The sequence below is a fragment of the Tenrec ecaudatus genome, chromosome 5 (genome assembly GCF_050624435.1).
Source record: "Tenrec ecaudatus isolate mTenEca1 chromosome 5, mTenEca1.hap1, whole genome shotgun sequence".
Taxonomy (NCBI): Eukaryota; Metazoa; Chordata; class Mammalia; order Afrosoricida; family Tenrecidae; genus Tenrec; species Tenrec ecaudatus.
Window position 1 is genome coordinate 64329015 of NC_134534.1, and position 21444 is coordinate 64350458.

The window sequence follows — 21444 nt, forward strand, 5'->3', positions numbered from 1 at the left end:
TTGAATGTTTGTCTACCTTTGTATAAAGACTCATAATCATAATATTTTATATCAGTTATCTTTCATCCCTCAAGATGTACGCACTTCAAGACTATGGAGGCTGCCCTTTAATAATTTAATACTCTTCAGTATGTTGAGTGCCATGTAATCACATAATGAATCAAATGAAGAAAATCCTAATAATTAATTTCCAATAAGTAATTTTACTTCTTATTTTATGTCTAACTCAATTTGCTTCCATGTTAGTAGGGTAGGGATGGTAGAATACCATTCAATCTATTAGAAATTACCAAAGCTTCTAATTTTAAAAGAGGTTACAAATGACTGGATTAAAATATGAAAATAGAAGACTTGTTTTAAAACTTTGCTTTCAATGAAAAGCAAGTTTGAATTTGTTGCAGAAAGGGTTAGAACTATGAATATGTATAGCTAAATCCAACATAAGTCGAAAATAAGCAATTCCCTTTTGTATAAATTCACTTTAAACTTCTGTGTGAAGGACCTAAACATCATTTTCTGAATGAACTACTACCTGAGGAAGTCTCATGAGACAACCATAGTCCTGTGGAACTAGGTATGACCAAACAATTTACAACACACGGTTCTCAGAGAGAAGGTTGTAGGCAGTAGCACTCTGTGAAGTCTGCATCCATCTAGGACAACACTTGAGCATGTTACCCATCCTCCGATAAAGATTGCATAGAATTAGGGCTGCGCCACATTTCCTATGTACTTGCATTGGGAAATACTCATATAATTATTAATTAAATCTACTCCTAAGCCAGAAACCCTCTCCCCATATGTATTAGTCTGGGTACTTTAGAGAAGCAAATCCACAGACTAACTTGTATAAGAGAGAGTTTCATGTAAAGGGTAAGTGCACATCAAGAAAATATCCCAACCCAGTGCTGCCCAAGCCCACAAGTCCAACATTAACCCATTAACCCAGATGTCCAACACCAATCCACAAAGTCCTCCTCAATCTCACAAAACAGATGCAAGGATGATGCCAAATGCAGGAGGAAAGCTGAGGCAGTGCCTATGTAAAGATCTCAGCGCTGGCAGGGGTCTCTACACTGCTGCTCCAGCACCCAGGGCTGCATCGGGGTAGGCCCGTGTGGCTTCTCCTCAGAGATGTCTTGCAGGAAGTGAGCATTGCCAGCTGAAGCAGAGAACTGGCTAAAGCAGCTGCACCTGAGTCCGACCAACAGAAAGCAAGAGACCCAAGAACTAGAAAGGCGAAGCTTACTGAGCTATTTATCCCTCCGCCCTTCAATTAACCCCACATGTGTTTATCACCAGGTTGGCACAATAAACTAACTACCTCACTATATATTAGAGGAGAGACAAAGGTTTTATTATTGAATCAACATTAAACCAGAATGTGATGCATCAGAGAGTCTGCCAAAGAAATTGCAAAGACAGAAAGGTAGCTGAACCTGATAGAGATAAGTAAGTATAGTTCATCATATTTGTGTTAAGATAAACTTATTTACTTCAAAATACTTAATGGTAGGATAACTGAAGTTATTCTAATATTCTTCCAATAGAGTAGGGGTTGGGGGTGTGATCTTTAATTATTATGCTTTTAAAAAAATGATTCACAGGTTCTTGAGGAAACATCCTTGATTGACACCTTTTCAAAGAGAGATAAAAAATTTACAATGACAAGTTATCTAAAGTGAATATCATAAAAGGGAGGGGGGATACTTCTCATTTTCCACAGGGAGAATTAAAACTTATTTTCAAATTGTATTTGTTTTTATACCTTAGTTATCTAAAGCTGCTATAATAGATACACCACAGGAGATGGTTTTAACAAACAAATTTAGTCCTCACAGTTGAAAGAGCTAAAAGTCTGACGTCAGAGCGCTGGTTCCAGGCGCTAGCTCTCAGCTGACTCCCCGTAAAAGTCCTTGCCTGTTTTCAAGTTCCTTTCCGCACTTGCTTGGCGATCTCCATCTGTCTTTCCCATCTCTGTCTCCTACCCTGTGCCTAATCTGTTCATTTCATATTTCAAAGACAGTTGGTTTAAAACACATCCCACACAGATTGTGGCCTCATGAACATAAAGAACTCTATTTCCAAATGGGATTACATGCACAAGAATGGGGAATAGGATTTACAATGCATATTTTTCAATCCGGAAAATCCAAGTCCTTTCCACATATAAATCACACGGACTCTATCACCTCATACCCAAAGTGAAGACACCAACGTGATTAGAGCCTTAGATGAATAATCTCATTATACAAATCATCTAAGTGAAATATTGGTGAGATTTAGGGTGTATTCCATCCTGAGGCAAAATTCCTTTCCAACAGGACCTGTGGAGCCCAGAATACAAATTACCTGTCTTCAAAGTACAAGAGTGGAACAAACACGGGAAAACATTAGATATTAGAGGAAAAGATCATGGATATTAGATATATACAAAACCAAGAATAAACTGCATATGCTATCAAGGTTTAAAAATTACTTTAAAATAATTCTCAGTTCTCCTATATCACCTGGGCAATTCCACCCTCCAGGCTCTCTATGTCAACTATCATCTCCAGATTCTGGATGGAGGCCCCATTGCTTGTGTAGAGGCTCCATCTTCTATACCCACTGGAATGAGAGCCTCACCCCTTCAGCTGTGGGTGGCCCCAGTACCTGATCCACTCAAGTGTTAGCCCCAGTCCCGCAGCCCATGGCAACTCTGTTCGCCGAGCTGCTGGCATTGGTGCAGCCCACTCTCTGAATTATGGGCCCCATTCTTCTGGTTCCTGGTTCCTCAAATTTGGCATTTAGTTCCATCCACTTGGCCCACGACCTTCAGAAACCGAGGTAGTGGCCTTGTCGCCACGCTTTGAGATGTACGAGGCCATGGTTTTGAAACTGAGACACAGCTAGTACTGGTATTGCTTTCAAAATTCCTGTTGATCTCTGAGCTTCTCCAAGAATCGTCCTTTTCTTTTCTTGGAGGGTGTGCTAATTAGGTTCTGTGCCTACTTGGCTTGGACAGAATTCTCAGGGGGTTGGCAGTTAAAGCCTAATAATCTCCCATGGTGTGAGCTAATACAGTGTAATCAACTCCAATATGGTATCTACTGTGAGTAGTTAAACAGTTGTAAAAAGGTTAGGATGGAGAGCAATATGAGAGAAATGTCCTCAGGGATGTGGTCTTCTACTATATAAGTATTCCACCAGGTCTAGAGAAGCAAAACCAGTGACACTTATATGTGTATGCATATCGAAATACAGTCATATTAAGAACTAGCTCACACAGTTATAGACGTGAGTAATCCTCATCTGGTTCAAAATCATATATCAGATATTAGCTGGGCATTGGGCTGTGATCCATAAGTCAGCAGTTCGAAACCACCAGCCAACTCCTGGTGAGAAAAATGAGCCTTGCTACTCCCCTTAACAGTTACAGTCTCAGAAACTTGCTAGGCCAGCTCCATCTTGTCTTATAGCATCACTGTGAGTGAGCATCGACTCGATGGCACTGCATTGGGGGAGAACCTAGGTTAACAAATCATCTTTCTTTGGAAAGAACACACGCATGAGGCTCCTCCAGGCATTGGGCTAGGAAGCCATCTTTCAAAATCATTGGCATCGATCAGTGAATTCCTCCAGTGCCACATCTACTTGTTGAAATATTTCAATGGTATTCCATCAATTCCTGGATGCTTGCTTTGTCTGCCAAAGCCTCCTGTTTTGCCAATGTCTCCAGTGGAGCTTGGACTCCTTCCTTCCATACCAATAATTCCTGGTCATAGGTTACCTCCTAAAATGGTTGAATATTAACCAATACTTTTTGATACAGTGATTCTGTGCATTCCTCCCATCTTCTTTTGATACTTCCTGTACAAATTTCAAAACTTGTCTGGTCTTCAGTCATTATTCAATGCATCCAAACTATTATCGAGATGGTCTCTAAATACTCAAGGTTGTACTTTGGCCTTGTGAACTTGAACTTGCATGCAATTAGTCGTTTGTTCCACAGTCAGCCTCTGACCTTATTCTAATTGCCAGTGCTGTGTTTCTTCATTTTCTCTTTTCTCAGATGTAGTCAGTTTGATTCCTCTGTATTCTGCCCTGTGAGATGAACATGCATAGTCGCTAGTTTATGTTGTTGGAAGAAAAAAAATCTATTTACAAGGAATAGCCACTGATCTTGTGAAATTGTATTATACACTGTCCATTTTCATTTCTATCACCAAGGATATATGCTACTGATCCTTCTTTTTTTGCTACTGTCACGTTCCCCCATCACCAGTAATTATAAATGCATCTTCATTGCAGGATTGATCAATGTCAGATGGCAGAGGTTGAGAAAAATATTTAATTTCTTCATCTTTGGTAATACTAGTTGGTACATAAGTTTGAATAATAGTCATATTAGCTGAACTTCCTTATAAGAATATGGATATTATCCTATCATGGACAGCATTGTCTTCCAGGATAGCTCTTGAAAGGATACAACATAATCTGAGGGAAATGTGCTCAATTAGCAAATATATACTGTGCACATACTATGAGAAAGTATTTTGATAATTTAGGTTTCACCTAGGTATGACTAATGTAGTAAAGGCATTTTGAAATTGTATTAGTGTCTAAAACCAAAACATTTTTTTCTGCGGAAGTCTGCAACTTGCGGTCAGAGCCCTGATTCCATCCTGTGCCTTGAAATGTCCGAAAGTCATCTTAAATACTTTATACCCCTGCCTCTGACCACTGACATTCAAAGGTAAACAGGACAAATCCTGGGGTTACAGGAAGAGGTAGCTTGCCTAAGGCAGGGGTTTCAACCTTCCAAATGCCGTGACCCTTTAATACAGTTCCTCGTAATATTATTTTTGTTGCTACTTCATAACTGCAATTTTGCTACTGTTATGAATCGGATGACCCCTGTCTAAGGGTCGTTCAACCCCCCAAAGGGCTCGTGACCCACAGGTTGAGAACTGCTGGCCTAAGGGAAAGACATATACTATTAAAACAGATGCAAAAAAGAATTAGGGAGGGAGCTTAGTCTATAAGTGTTCTCAAATCTAAGGCATGTGAATAAAAGGCAATTTTGATATGTTTTTACTGTACTCCATGCCAGCTTGTTGAATAAATTAAATTATTTTAACCTCCTGGCCGTCACTACAACAAAACGTGTGTCCTCGATCTCTGGAAAATCGATTAGTAATTAGTTTGTCGATGAAAAAAAAATCAAACTTCCTCTGATTTTTGTATATATGCTACAGGTCTCATATTATTTCTTAGACTCAGGCAGACATAGCCTTGGTGGCATTTTGGTCTATTGCCCACCTCTCTTCTTTCTTTATTGCATGTCAGATAAAGTTTACTTCCCTCACGAATATGAAAAATTTCCCCTGGGACAATGTTTCTTCAAAAAATAGACTAAACACCAATAATGTATTTCTTGTTCTAGGGAATAGAAACACAGTACTACAGAAGAGTACAGTAATCCTTGCCCGAGGCAAGCCTCCTTGGGAGAGGCTTTCGAGGTTAAGGTAAGCAAATAATAATGTAAGGCAGTTAGAAGTTCTAGGAAGAAAATAATGTAATAAGGATGCCAGGATGGAGGTGGACTAGTATAGATTTGATGGCCAGAAAGATTTTTCTCTGAAGAGGACACTAGAATTGGCGATTCAGTGATGAGCAGGGATTATGTATAGAAATACCTGGAGACCAATAGGAAGAGCTGGTCCATGACAGAACAAGATGGGTTTGTGGAAGAATACATGTCTAAAGCAGGCCTCTTTGGTTGAAGCATAATCAACCAGGGGGAAAATGGTATCTGGTGACAATACAATTCTTCCCTAAAAGTTTCCTTTATTACAGTTGGAAGGAGCGGTCCTACCTCATGTAGGCCTTATTTTACTTCACTCATAGTACTAACCCTGTGGTGCTGCTGGGTAGGCACTGACCTGCTAACAGCAAGGTGGGCGATGGGAACACACAAGCTGGCCTGTGGGAGATGATGAGGCGGTCTGCTCCGTGAAGCTTGTCGGCCCTGATCCTCAATAGTAGTAGATTTGGGTTTTGATAGTACTCACCACTGATATTTTGGTATTATTATTATTGTTGCTAACTTAAAATTGAGATGTGTTTTATATCATGAATTCCTTTGACATTCATGTAAAAAATTTCACATGAACTGGTCCTTTCCTGTTTCTCTGATGTCATGTCACTCCATTGCAGACCAGGAACTTTTTAAATATTTTTATACTTCGAGCATCTCTGGCAATCTGCGAAGGTCTATATATATACACACTACCTAAAAACACTGTTCTAGATACATAAACTGAGACATTCTGTTAAAAATGGATCTAGCTTTATTGAGATATACTTATCATTTAATATAAATATATGCAGTATTATAATTGTTTTATCATAAATAATATGAATTGATCTGTCATAAACAATATTTGCTTATCATAAAAGTAAATATGCATGATGCCAAGGGCGTAAGTGGAGAGGAAATGCTTTGAAAATGATGAGGGCAATGAATGTACAGATGTGCTTTACACAATTGATGTATATATGGATTGTGATAAGAGTTGTATGAGCCCCTAATAAAATGTTTTTTTTTTTAAAAAGAAATATGAAAAAGACCTTGCCTCCTGTTGCAAACTATCAGAAAGACATCACCAGTTTGTGAGGATGGCCATTGTTGCCTTTCTGAGACCTACAATTTCTGCCACTGCTACTGGCCCCATAAAGACACTCGAGGACTCGATCAAAACTGATGAGTTTATTCGAACTCCAATATACTCTACGCCACTCTAGTAAAGGTGGATGATGAACTGGAGGGGAAGGTGACTGAGCTGCAACCAACTGGCCAGTGGTTAGGAGGTCGAATCATGGACTTATAGCAGCAATTGATGCTGAAATTTGACTGGAATATTACTGATTGGTGTGTAATGCCCCTTTTTGGTATTTCTTTACCCTGTAATGTTCACTAGCTCTAAAGAATAATAACATTAATTTTGCTTCCTGCTTCTGTCAAAACTTGCTTAAAAAGTCCTAGAGTTTGTGCCTTTAAAGATGGACTGAAATGTGTACTCGGGCCTGCAATCAAAGAATCACTTTTAGATTCTCCCAGTCTAGTGATAACTGAATAAAGACTCCTCTAAATAAAAATATATATATAAATAAATATGCAGTGTTCATACTAATACATTGAGTAACAGGATCTGGTAGTAGAGATAATCACTCTAATACAGAGGACCAATGATATTAAATGTCCATGGCCTCTTGCCAGGGAGTGAATGATTTTATATTTCAACGTGGTTACATATTTTTAAGCAAATTTTACAGGAACCTAAATTATATGATGTGGAGCACCAGCCTCCCCACAACTGAATGGGATAAGCTGCGGGTTGTGTAATTGAGGGGAAAATTAAAGAGATATCAGAAAAGATAAAACATACAAGAGCTTCTCACCTCTGAGTTATGACTTCAGGAGCCAGGTCCGAGCAGAGAGAGACTAAAGTAATCTCTCAAGTTTATATAATCTTGGCACACAGGCCACAGTAAGCACATATGTAACAGGAAGGGGTTGTACAAGAGGTATACATGTGACAGGAAGGCACAAACATAGCAAGATAAGTAGGCTCTAGAGCTAGGATGGCAGCCTAACCTTGGTTGTTTGAGTTGGCTTGACCTTAGGTGTCTTTGAGCACTTTTCCAGGGGAACAATCTATGATCCTTATCAGAAAGGAGTGGGTCCTACTTGGGTGGGGCAGACAATAGGGTCTGAGTGCCTAAAATGGCTGACAACCTTCAGGCAGATAACCTTCAAGCAGTTGACCTTCAAGCATATATAGTAGCAGCCATGTGCTTTCAAGTAGCACCTTAAATTTGGCATTATTGTGGGGAGAGGGGACATCATGGGGAATAACTTTACTTAGGAGAATATGAGTGGATGCATCTCCAACCCAGGAATGCAAAGGTTTCCTCCACAGGACCCTCAGCCTCCCAGACCCCTTAACACATGAATATTGAGAACTTCCCAGTTCTGTTTCCCACAATGAGAGTGATTAGAAATTAAATAATTATGGGAAAGATAGTAGGAAAACTCAAGAAAAAGTTTTACTACCCTGGAAATGTGTATTTTTTTTTCAAAAAGGTATTAAAACCTAAAACAATGGAAAATTTCTGTGGGGTTTAACCCAGAGATGTTTATCTTCCTTTCTTCTGGAGATGCTAATGAATATTCCAAAGAGTAAGATTCCCCCAGGTCTTCCCTCTCTTCCTAAGGAGATGTGGCCTGTGTCAAGTAAAAAGGTTTCTCTCACGCTCCCAGGAGGGGAGGCGGAGAGCACCAGCCCATCTGGCTCTCATCACAGTGTCCCAAGGGGAAAAATACTTGCAGCATGAAGAACCAATGCTGTAAGTAATAAGAAGTCTGTTTTACTCTAGAAAACTCATATTTGCATGCAGGGTAATATACATAAATGTAGCTAATAAAAACATTTCAGGCTTTAATTGGAATTCTTTTTAATGTTATGAAAATTAGAGAAATGGTTATAAGTGTATAAGTCACCACAAGTGATAAAAAGAAATCATCAGTTCAGTTTTTCAATCTAATGTGTTAAACAAATTGTATTAGGTACTAGGTACAGATTCCTGACTAAAACAGCCCCCATCCTCTGGGACTCATAAAAGTTTAATAACCTCAGGAAGTAAGACAAAAACAAGAAGGGAAATAAAAAAGAGTATTTTAGAAACATAGTAGGTTACCCAACAATTGGCAACTTAAGATCAACAAATATTTGTTATTTCATTGCAGACAATGTCTTGCCTAGTGAATGAGGACCATTGAGATTTTTTTCTGGTATCTAACCCTAATTGTTTTCTTAGTAGTGTTCAGTCACTTAAGCTTTTAATCTGAATAAGTGAAAATTCTGTATATTTTAAGCTCAAATGCTTTCCTATATATGTGTATTTTCTTTTTCTCGCTGATTTTTAAAATTCTATACCACTGGATTGCTTAATGGTATTATTAGCGACATCAAACATCTCATGGAGGTTACTTAAATTATTTCTCAAGAAGCTGATAATGTTGCCTCTAAAGCCGACCAGGGATATAATATAAACCTTAGATATATGAATAGACTTTGAGCTCACACTTAGTTGTCAGCCTTCATCTAAAATTAATTGGTTCTTACGATGTGATCCTGCTTGATACTTGCCTTCTTGAAGTGACTAATGAAAATATGGCTGCCAGTAGCAAAGTGTAGTGGAGAAGTAAGATGATGCCTGTCAATCAGAAAGAATAGTGTCTAGAGTCTTAAAGTTATATCTTAAAATGACCATCCATCTAAGTAAAGTGTCAACTAAATACACATTGAAGAAGCACACCAGACTGTCTGATCCAAGGAGTGTTAATAATAAAATCTATAATCAGAGGAGGGAGTTGTATTAGAGCTTAAATTCTGAGCAGCTGGTTTCCAGAAGCTGTGGATGACAGTGAAAGTCCAAAGTCCATTTGCAGAATCCTCATGTGATCTAAGCCTCCAGTGAATTTCCTCTGACCAATGACTAGGCGTGTGAATAGTCTTGCCTTCAGAAAGAGTGCATTGAAGAGGAAATTGGATTATTTCTACCCTCACCCCCCAACCTAGGAGAGACAAACTCTGTTAGGAAGTTACCTGGTGTGTCCTTGATGGAGATCACTGGAGTGGGGGTTGCATAGGCGACCCAATGGAATGATCAAATTATAGAAAAATGTTATTGATATAACATTCAGGAAATTTCGCTGAAGATCATCCAACAGTTGCAACAAAACTTCAATTAAAAACTTCAACAATTCAACAAGAAAAGACAAATGATCCCATTTTAAAAATGGGCATTGGACGTAAATAAGTATTTCACCAAAGAAGATATTTAGATGGCCAGCAAACATAAAAGAATTGCTGATGATTAAATAAAAATGAAAACAAACTCACTGCCATCAAGTCAATTCTGACCCATAGGACAAAGTAGAATGGCCCTGTGGATCTCCAAGACTGTAAATCTTTATGAGAATAGAAAACCTCATGTTTCTCCCATGGAGCAGCTGGTGGTTTCAAACAGCAGACCTTGAGGTTAGCAACCCAGCTCATAACCCACTACACCACCAGGGCACCTCATTCCCCAATAGTCATTAAAGAGATGCAAATCAAAACAGCAATGTAATATCACCTCACCCCAGTATGAATAGCAAAGTTCAGAAAACACCAAATGATGGAAAGAGTGGCAAAACCCCTGTGTTAGTCGGTTGACTAGAGAAAAAATTCATAGACACTCATAAGTGTATAAGAAAGAGTTTTATATACAAGAACAACTGAATATTGAGAAAACATCCCAGCCCAGTCCAGATCAAGTGCATAAGTCTGATATTACCCCATATGTCCAATACTAATCTGTCAATTCCTCTTCAGGCTCACAAAACACATGCAATGATGCCAAATGCAGGAGGATCACAGGCTAGTGGGTGGAAAGTCTTGTGGATCCAGTGGCAGTGTAAGCATCTCAGTGCTAGCATGGATCTCCACATGGCTCCTCCAGCTTGAGGGCTCTGGCTCCATCAGTGTGTCTCCATGTGTCTTGTCAATAGGAATGTCTCACAGGGAGTGAGTGAGTGGTCCACCTCCAGCAAGCTATTTATCTCCTTGGTGCCTCCAAATGAGGTCATCAAGCTGCGACCTGATTGACAGGCTAAAGCCACCCTCCACGAGTTGACACCAGATTATGTAACTACCACACCCTCAGAGATTGCCGATGGGACTGTAAAATGCTGCAACCATGGTTGAAAGAATTATGTGCTTCTTTCAAAAGTTAGAAATAGAAATACCATATGACCCAGAAATCCCTCTACTTGGTATATGTACTAGATAAATAAGGGCCAGAACATGGATACATGGATGTATACCCATTTTCATCTCAGCACTGCTTATAATATCAAAAAGATGAAAACAACCTATATGCCTATCCGTGGAAGAATGGATAAACAGACTTTGGTACATGCACACAATGGAATATTAAACATTAAAGAATGACGATGAATATGCAAAGCACCTCATAATATTTATTAATCTGAAGGACAATAGACTAAATGAAATCAATCACTAAAGGGCAAATAATGCATGAGAAACTTGTCAGAAATCAAAAAAATTTTTTCACACTAAAATACACATTCTTTGATGGGACAAAAGTTGAAAAAATGGAGAGAACATCACAGGTTATACAAATGTTTTTTGGGTCAAAGAAAATGCAATATTAAATAACAAAAGGAAATAATCAATATATTAATAAAGTGAAATACTTCATACATGACATTAAAATGGAAGACTACCTCAAGCAAAGCATTTCCAAATACTCCCAAATGGTTGCTAGAAGAGTGAATATATAAATAAATGAAATTTGGGTATGCAATTAATCTTTTGGACACAATTACACACAAATCCATGCTTAACTATCTGGGTCAAAATTATAGACTTTAAACCAAGTGTGTACTTGGTGCACTTTATCCACAGTGTTAATAAGCAAGTAGATATTCAAAATTTGAATGAAGAGGTAACTGTTTAACAAAGGCATTTTTAAAAGCATTTTATTGGGGGCTCATACAACTCTTTTTTTTTAATCATTTGAATTGAGGCTCGTACAACTCTTATCACAATCCATACATATATCCATTGTGTCAAGTATATTTGTACATTTATTGTCCTCATCATTTCAAAACATCTGCTTTCTACTTGAGCCCTCAGCTCTTCATTTTCCCCCTCCCTCTCTGCCCCTCCTTCATGAGTGCTTGATAATTTATAAATTCTTATTTTGTCATGTCTTACACTGTCCGACGTCTCCCTTCACCCACTTTTCTATTGTCTGTCCCCCAGGGAGGAGGTTATATGTAGATCCTTGTGATAGATTCCCCCTTTCTACCCCACCTTCCCTCCACTCTCACCACTGGTCCTGAAGGGATCGTCTGTGTTTTCAGTTTCTATCTGTACCAGTGTACATCCTCCGATCTAGTCGGATTTATTTGTAAGGTAGAATTGGGATCATGATATGGGGGGTGGGATGGAGGGAGCATTACAGAACTAGAGGAAAGTTGAATGTTTTATTGTTGTTACACTGTACCCTGACTGGCTCATCTCCTCCCTGTGACCCCTCTGTAAGGGGATGTCCAGCTGCCTACAGATGGGTTTTGGGTCCCCACTCTGCACTCCCCCTCATCCACAATTTTTTGTTTTATGATGCCTGATACCTGATCCTTTTGACACCTCCTGATCACACAAACGTATGTTTCTTCCATGTGGACTTTGTTGCTTCTCATCTAGATGGCTGCTTGTTTATCTTCAAGCCTTTAAGACCCCAGACATTGTATCTTTTGATAGCCGGGCACCATCAGCTTTCTTCACCACATGTGCTATGCACCCGCTTTGTCTTCAGCGATCCTGTTGGGAAAGTGAGCATCATGGAATGCCAGTTTAATAGAACAAAGTGTTCTTGCATTGAGGGAGTATTTGTGTAGAGGCCCAATGTCCATCTGCGACCTTAATACTAAACCTATATATATGCACATAGATCTATTCCCCATCATCATATGTAAATATATTTACATATAGTTCTTTCCTCTATTACCTTTGACTTTCCTCTTGTCCCACTATCATGCTCAGGCTTCATATGGGTTTCAGTAATTCCTCTCAGTTATATTGCCCTTGATCAATCCCTACCAGTCTCTTACACTGTCCTCGTCATTGATTTTGGATCACTTGTTGTTTCCTGGTTCCTGGGTTTGCTAACACCACTTCCTTTCCCCCACCTCCCCCTCTCCCATGTCCCCCCGGAACTATCGGTTCTGTTGTTTTCTGCTCCAGATTGTTTATCCAACTTATCTTATCTATATAGGCCTGCAGAGGTAATAACATGAACAAAAACAAGACAGAGCAAAACAAAGAAACAAAAGAAAAAAAAACAACAACAAAAATCAGTGACAAAAAAAAAGCCTGTAAATAGTTCCAGGTCTTTTTGTTGACCTTTAGGAGTGTTTTCTGGGTGTGTCTGATGGGGTGCCATGCCCTGGCCCCAAAGTCTATTTTTGGTATTCCCTCAGGACCTCCTTGCTCTGCCCCCTTGCTGTTCTGTCGCACTCTTCTGTAGCATGTCCTTAGTGTTTTAAGGGTCATAAAATATCTGATGTTTGTATGTAAACCATGCTGCAATTGCAAGGGAGTCTGACCTTAAGAAGAACTGCACGCAAGTATCTTATTAGCCGTCACATGAAACTGGGATTGTGCTATCCATACACAGTTCCCAGAGGGCACTGTGATGATCTGCACTAGTGAGATCTTGTTGAACCATTTGTATTGGATGCCTAGAACATATCCTCCTGCCTCAGGCAAGCGCACACTCTCAACCCCGCCACGCTCTACCTACAGGTCCTTGGGTGAGGTAGTTTACCTCGCTTTACCTCACCTTTCTCATTATAAAATGGGCTTGGTTTATGGTCTTTTCAGGGTTGCTGTAAGGATTACATAAGAAAATGTCTTAGCATGTCAAGGAGAGTCATGTATGTAGTATCAAAATCCACCCTGATGGCCATTCTTAGTTCTCTTACTCCAGCCCAAAGAGCCTTGCCCACACAGGAGGGCTCTAGGCCAAAGAACTGCTTCAGAAACCTTGAGAGACAGAACAAGGAGAGGCAACCTACCGTACATACTCGAATATAAGCCCACCCAAGTATAAACTGAGGTACCTAATTATTACCTGGGAAACCAGAAAAACTGATTGACTCGAGTATAAGCCTAGGGTGGGAAATGCAGGATGTGAATTAACACAGAGACCAGAGAGGAGACACAGAGCGCAGCCACAGACACATCCTTACCAGTTCAGCTGCTGGCTAAGTAAATCACTACGGGTGCTTCTGCCAATTGGAGCCGTCCACATCATAGGACGGCTCTGATTGGTTAGATGTGAGTAAACAAACATTCAAAGCCCTGCAGTGTCAGCGGGGCTTTGAATGAACAGCAGAGGAAAGGTAATCACCCTCGAGATGTTACACCTCGCTGGGTACCACTGACCCGCATATAAGCTGAACCCCATTTTCAGCACATTTTTTGTGCTGAAAACCTCAGCTTAAACACGAGTATATATGGTAGGCAGACCAGAGCTGCTGTAACCAATGGCCTACCAAAAGAATATAAAAAGCAGAGGGACTCCTTAGGGAGATGGGCTTTCTGCTGTTGCCTGCAAGCAGAGGGACTCACAGATCATGCAGCAAAAGCAAAACAGGCAAACGAGAAGGAACAACCCAAGTAGCTTTGTGTCCAACCCTCTTGTCCTTGGCCTGTGTGCCTGCAGCCAGCCCCACCCCCTTCGCGTGCTCCGGTAGCGCCCCCAGGTCTCAGCACCAACGCCATTCCCTTTGCCGGTAGTCTGGAGCGGGTCCCTGTGGTGCTTCCTTCCCTCAGGAAGACCCTCTCCCCCTGGCCCACACCTTGGCCGTGAGGAGGTTACCCCTTCCCGGTGTTTTTTATTCCTGTGGAACTCGCCTCAAAGTATTAAACATAGGTTTGAAAAACAGCAACAACCAAAAAAGAAAAATTTGAGGCTATGGAGAGCAAGCAGAACATTAGAGTTCTTAGTGTGTTTGACTGACCAGGAAGGGTCTCTCTCCATTGGCCTGCTTGCTCATGGGAACAATAACAATTTCAGGCATGAAATACTCTGAAGGAAGGACATCTTCTGAAACCTTAACCGGATACTCAATTACCTGGGAGGGAACATCAACTCAAAGGACATTTCCCGAGTTAGCCTCTAGAGCAGCGGTTCTCAGCTGTTGCAACCCTTTTGGGGTAGAAAAACCCTTTCACAGGGATTGCCCGATTCATCACTGTAGCAAAATTACAGTGATGAAAAAGCAAGGAAAATAATGTTATGGTTGGGGGTCACACAACACGAGGAACTGTATTCAAGGGTTGCAGCATTAGGAAGGTTGAGAACCACTGTTCTAAAGGAAGGATCCAAACTGGGGAGGATCTGTGCACACAGGTGCTTCAGAAGGGAGAAGGTCTTTGACTTTATCTATATGCCAAAGACAGGCAGAGTGGAGTGTACTTATCTTCAGAAAACATTCTGGCTCCAGGACTAGCCGGTTTCAGGAATTTGAAGGTTGAGCAGGGGAGGGGGAGATCAGTGAGAGGGAGGTCAGTGAAAGGGAGGTCTATGAGAGGTGAATTCTGAGAGCCAAGCTGAAGGCACCGGATTCAAAATGGAGTCTCTTTTGCCAAGACCAGGCAACAGATCAATCAGTGACAGTGTAGATCGGAGATTCAGGCTGAGGTCTGCACAACTCCACCACATTCAGGTAGCATATTTTCTTTACAAGCCTCAAAAAAAAAAAAAACCCAAAAAAACAACATGATAGCATGGTAAGTAAGAAGCAAATAGGTTTAAACGGGGAAGAGGTATTAAGAACAACAACTACAAATTCAAGCAGTTCTGTTTGCTGGACTTCCTGCATCCCGTAGGCCTTGACCTGAAGCTCATGATGCTCCTACTACAAATTAAAAGCACAAAGGTTGAACTCCTTGTCGGTCCTGGGTGAGGCTCCCTACTCAAAATGAACCAAAAGGTCCTGTTTTCGGGGGTAGCTAATTTCCTGGGATCCCTCTTGTAATACTTAGTTTTGTGTCAACTTGATCACGCATATGGATCAAGATACGGGTGGAGTTCAAGCTGTCAATCAAGTTACAGCCTGATCATGTCTCCTTGGGGTCTGTGTGGCCTATTTGATATGTCTGAAATGCTTTGGGGTATTGGATCTCTCTCTCTCTTTTTCATCCTGCTGGCCTGGATCCTACATCTGGCGTCCAGGGAGGATAGCCACTATATGATCTCCTGACTCTGGAAGCTGTCTGCAGCCCTCCAGATTGTCTGTTGACCTGGATGCCCTTGACATTGCCTCAATCTGCCTGTCATCTTCCTGCTTCCTTGTTCATCCTTCTGGAAGCTGCATGAGTCAGGGCCTCCAGATAGTATCTGACCAACAAACGTGAGTTACACTGGACTTTCCCCAATCTGCAGCTGTGTGGACTGTTTTCTTGATATAGCTTTATTTCTTGGTATAGATTTCGTTCTTATACATACATGACGGTCTCTGGTTTTGTGTCTGTAGAAAACCCAGCATACCGCACCTCCTAAGGGAATTTCAGAAAGCCAAAGGTAAAAGTCAAATAATGTTGACTGGACCTCAGATCCTGGTCTTGCTTGAAAGAATCAAGAACAGTGAGCACACAGATGAGTCTACACCTTATAGCGCCAAGCATGCTCACGTTCAAGTCCAAGTTTTTTCACTTACTAGCTGTGTTAATGGGACAAGGCCCTTTAAATTTTCTATGTCTAACTTTCTGCATCAATATGAGGTGAATAATCACAAGAATATCACACCTGGCACAGTCGTTGTGTGGTTTCATATTCCACTCTCCTATCTGCCCTTAGACAAGATTGCTTCCCTGCTTTGAAAACCATCCTTTGGACCTATTTGTGCCTAAATGTGATATGTCTGCAGTTTGAGTACTCACAATAAAAAATACACTGATTTGATGACAAAAAAATAACAGATGCCTAAACAGGAAAGAATACCAATTTCCTTTCAAATGAAAGAAATAGATAATAATGGGATAGGAGCAAAAAATCATCCAAAGAGTCGAAAGGGGAGAGATCGCTTGTCCTGAATGTATTACAGAAAACACAAGCTGGATACCGCCTTGGTGCTGACGGTGAAGAAGAGGATGTTTAAGGAGATGAATGGATCCCGGGGCTGCAACACAAGGGCGGACATGGCAAGGCCTGTAAGAAAGTGCAGCGCACCAGGCAGTGTTTCCCTCTGCGATGCATACAGTTGCTAGGCGGCAGAACTGACTCAACAGCACGTAAAACAACAGCAAAAGAGAAACAAATGAAACATGCAAAGACCGAGGGAGAAGGTGCCAAGACCTCAAGGAACAGAGTCTGAATCTGTTTGGATGAATAAGTGGTGGTGTGTTCATGTAAAAGAGAAGACTGTGTTGGCTTGTTACCCTCACACATACATTTAAAGTTGTCCTTTTGAATGGCCTCTCTAATTGGATTCTAAGAATTTATTTCAATCGGTCTACATTCTCCTCTCATAGCACATGTGACCAGATGTTGGGATTTCAAATATATATTATAGAAACCAGACCTAACAGTAGTTTAAAGCAGACTATTAATAATAAAAACAATACATTCTGTGGTCTATTATTATATGAATCCTTTCAAAAAATCCGTCATGTTTAATGAAAACTCACTACTGCTGGTCTGATAAAAGGCAAATAACTTTAACAGTTGCCAAATGGGCATTTCAGTTGCTATCCAAGTGCCTATCTCGCAGCCAGGTGGAATTGCAAAGTAGAGCCAGTTGCTCTGCTTGAATCTCCCATCAGAGAGTTAGGAGCTGACATCATTTCCCTTGGGCACTAATGGGGTTTAACACATGGCCGCTTACAAATTATGGTCCCTGAAGGCTGGAGCTGGACTTTGCAGCTGGCTCTAAGTGAGGCTCATTCAATGTGGTTACCATTCCTTTTACCTACTAATTCCCAATCAGAAAACTCAGAATCATTTTTTTAAAATTGTTTACTGCCTTAATGGAGACTGGTGGCACCCCTGAGACTATGGCTCTTAGTCCCCCTTCAGGTCTGGAAATGAACTCATGCCCATGGTGTTGTTTCCCGGACAGACCTGTCTGCTATTTGGCTGATGACTGAGCCAATTTTTTTATGATTGAGCTTTGTTCCACAGTTTTCTCCCTCTCTATCCAGAATATTCTAACATAATCCCGTTCAGAGCTGTTGGTCGTGGCAGCCAGTCACCATCTAGTTCTGGTGGTCACAAGTTATTTTCTTTTTTTAATTAATATATCATAAAATGGTATGTGTGTTCACAGTTTGATGAATATTAATATATGTAATATATGTTTACATATTATCTTGTTTGTATACATCCAGATTTATATATGTTTTTAATTAGATGCCCACAAATCAGTTCTCACTCATAGCACCCTTATGTGTAGCAACACAAAACATCATCTGGTCCTGTGCCATCCTCAAACTTTTTGCTATGTTGGAGCCCATTGTTGCAGTCGCTGTGTCAATCCATCTCATCGAGGGCCTTCCTCTTTCCTCTGCCCGTCCACTTTACTAAGCATGACATCCCTTTCCAGGGACTGGTCTCTCCTGATAACAGGTCCAACGTAAGTGACACAAAGTCTCACCATCCTTGCCTCTAAGTGGTATTCGCATTGTACTTCATCCAAGAATAGGTCTGCTTGTTCTTTTGAAGGCGCATGGCACTTTTCATATTCATTGCCAACACCATAGTTCATATGCACCAATTGCTGTCCAGTCTTCCTTATTCAATGCCCAGCTTTCACATGCATAGGAGACAACCGAAAATACCATGGCTTGGGTCAGGCATATCATAGTCCTCCTAAAAACATCCTTGCCTCTCTACATTTTAAAGAGGTCCTGTGCAACACATTTACTCCATACAATGCATTTTTATAGATATATCTAGATAATAATAATAATAATAATGAAGAAGAAGAAGAAGAAGAAGAAGATAGATAGATAGATAGATAGATAGATAGATAGATAGATAGATAGATAGATAGATAGATAGATACAGACTGTAGGCCTCTGGATAACAAAACTGGTGGCATACTGGACTACAAATGTGACTGTAACCACAAGTTCAGCAATTCAAACCAACCCACTACTCAATAAGAGAAAGATATAATTTTCTACTCCTATAAATATTTTCAGTCATGGGAACCCATAAGAGCAATTCTACTCTGTCCTGTAGGTTCACTGTGATTCAGAATCTACTTGAAGGCAGTGAATTCACATCTCTGGGTGGCGCACAAAAAAATTGTTTGGCTTTGAGTCTTAATCTAAAGTTTGGCAGCTTGAACCCACTCAGCCATGTCACAGAAAATCCTCTTAGGTGATTAATTGTACTCTGTATCATGCAGCCATCATGAGTGTTAGAATAGATTTGAGAGCAGAGAATTTGAGATATACCTGTATGTATGAAGAGAGATAGATATATATGAATGGATATAGAGAGAGATCATTTTTATTGTTATTAGGGCCTCAAATCGATTCCAATGCCTTCTGAACCCATGTACAATGGAAGAAAACACTGTCTGGTCCTACACCATCCTCACAACCATTGCTGTTTGACCCAATTGTCGCAGTCATTGTGTCAATTTATCTTGGGAAAGGTCTACCTTCTTTTCCCTGCACCACTACTGTACCAAGCATGACGTTTTTCGCCAGGGACTGATCCCTTCTGATAATATGTGTTTCAGATGAAGTCTAACCATCCTTATTCCAAGGAGCACTCTGTCTGTACTTCTTCCAAAATAGATATCTTCCTTCTGTGGAAGCCCATGGTAGAATCAATTTTCTGGCCAACCCTATAATTGCGATATAGCGATTCTTCTCACTTCTGTGTTCATTGTTAAGATGCCCCATTCAGGGTGCTACTGAAAATACCATGGCTTTGGTCAAGTATACCTTAGTCCTTAAAGTGAATTTTTGCTTTTCTTTATCAGTTGAAAGGGTCTTTGGCAGAAAACTGGCCTAATGAAATACATTGCTTCTTACTGGATTATTGCTTCCCTGGGTGCTAATCATAGATCCACATAAATGGAAATTCGTGACAGCTTCCATTTTTTCTCTATCAGGATGTTGCTTATTGGTCCATTTGTGAAGAGTTTTGTTTTCTTTGTGTTGAAATCTAATCTTTACTGAAGGCTATAATCTTCATCAATAAATATTTCAAATACTCTTTTCTTTCATCAAGCAAGGTTGTTTTCTTGGTAATCACAGGTGGTTCGTGAATTTTCCTCGAGCCCTGATTCCAAGTTCTTCATATGCCCCAGCTTCTTGGATTATTTGCTCAGAATACAGATTGAAAAAATGTGCTGGAAATATACAGCCAAGACACGCAACTTTCTGGAGTTTCAAGCACCCAGAATCTCCCTGTTCTATTCCAAGGTATGCCTCTTGGGCTATGCAACCATTAGGTTTTAGGTCAACTTGGGTGGGCCAGGATTCTTCCGTCATAGGGTCTCACGTAGTATGACCAACTCCATGCTGGGAGCTGCTGTGATGAGGATCACTCCCTCACTCGCTCACTGCCATGGAGTCAGTTCTGACTCATAGGGACCCTGGAGGACAGTGCAGAATTGTTTCTCCCAAGACTGTCACACTTGATGGGAGTAAATGGCCTCATCTTTCGACTGAGGAGTGGCTGGTGACTCTGCGTTGCTGACTTTGCAGTTAGCAGCCCAATTTATAACCCACTATGCTACTTGGATGTTTGTGGGTAGGACAGATTTCCTTAATCTGGTAACAGCCTGGTTACAATTAAGGGAAGTTTCATTTAAGATGTGTCTTACTTTTAGTATAAATTGACCAGTTGTGGAAGCTCACTCATTTCTACTGTTGGATTTGGATACTGCATCTGGATTGTGTACCTCCTGTTATATCGCCTGCCAATCCTTGGAGCCATCAGCAGACTGTTGATTTTGGATTCATTCAGCCAATCTCAGATTCATTCAGCTCAGCATCCACCATCCCCCTGTCTTTCTGCTTCATCTTCCTACTACCTGTAGTCAGTTCTGCAGCTATATGAATCAAGAGAAGCCTTCACCTTACAGTTGAAAAACAGAATCAAACCAGACTAGACTCACCCACTTCTAAACTACGGGAGCTATTTCTTGATATATATCTCTAGTTTTGTGCATACATATAACAGAACCACTGCCTTTGCTTCTTTAGAGAGCCCCGCCTGACTAAGTACTTGTTCCACGTGAGCATAATTATGTGTTCTGGAATTCTCATTCTTCACAATGTCATCAACAGTTTTTTGCTTGTCTGTTTTTATGATCCACATAATCAAATTCCTTCACATAGTCAATAAAACACAGATACATTTCTTTCTGCTTTTCTCTGCTTTTGGTCAAGGTCTGTCTGATATTATCAATGATATCCCTAATTGTACATCTACTTCTAGGTTCAACTTGAATTTCTGCCCTTTCTCTGATGATATGTGGCTGCAATGGTTTTGAAATTAATTCTCTTCTGTAAAATTATATCTGTGTGTGGCATTATTTATACACTCGTAATTCGATAATAAAGATTTCTCTAGAGTGGGCAAGAATATGGGCTTCTTCCACCTGATTGATCAGGTTGCTGTTTTCCAAGTTTCTTGGCATAAATGAATAAGCCCTTCAGTGTTGCTCTGGTTTGTTAAAAACATCTCAATTGGTATTTAGTAACTGTAGGAACCCTGTTTTTCACCAATGTTCTGGTGCGACTAGATCTCTTCCTTCAATGGCCTCAGTTCTGGGTGATATGCTACCTC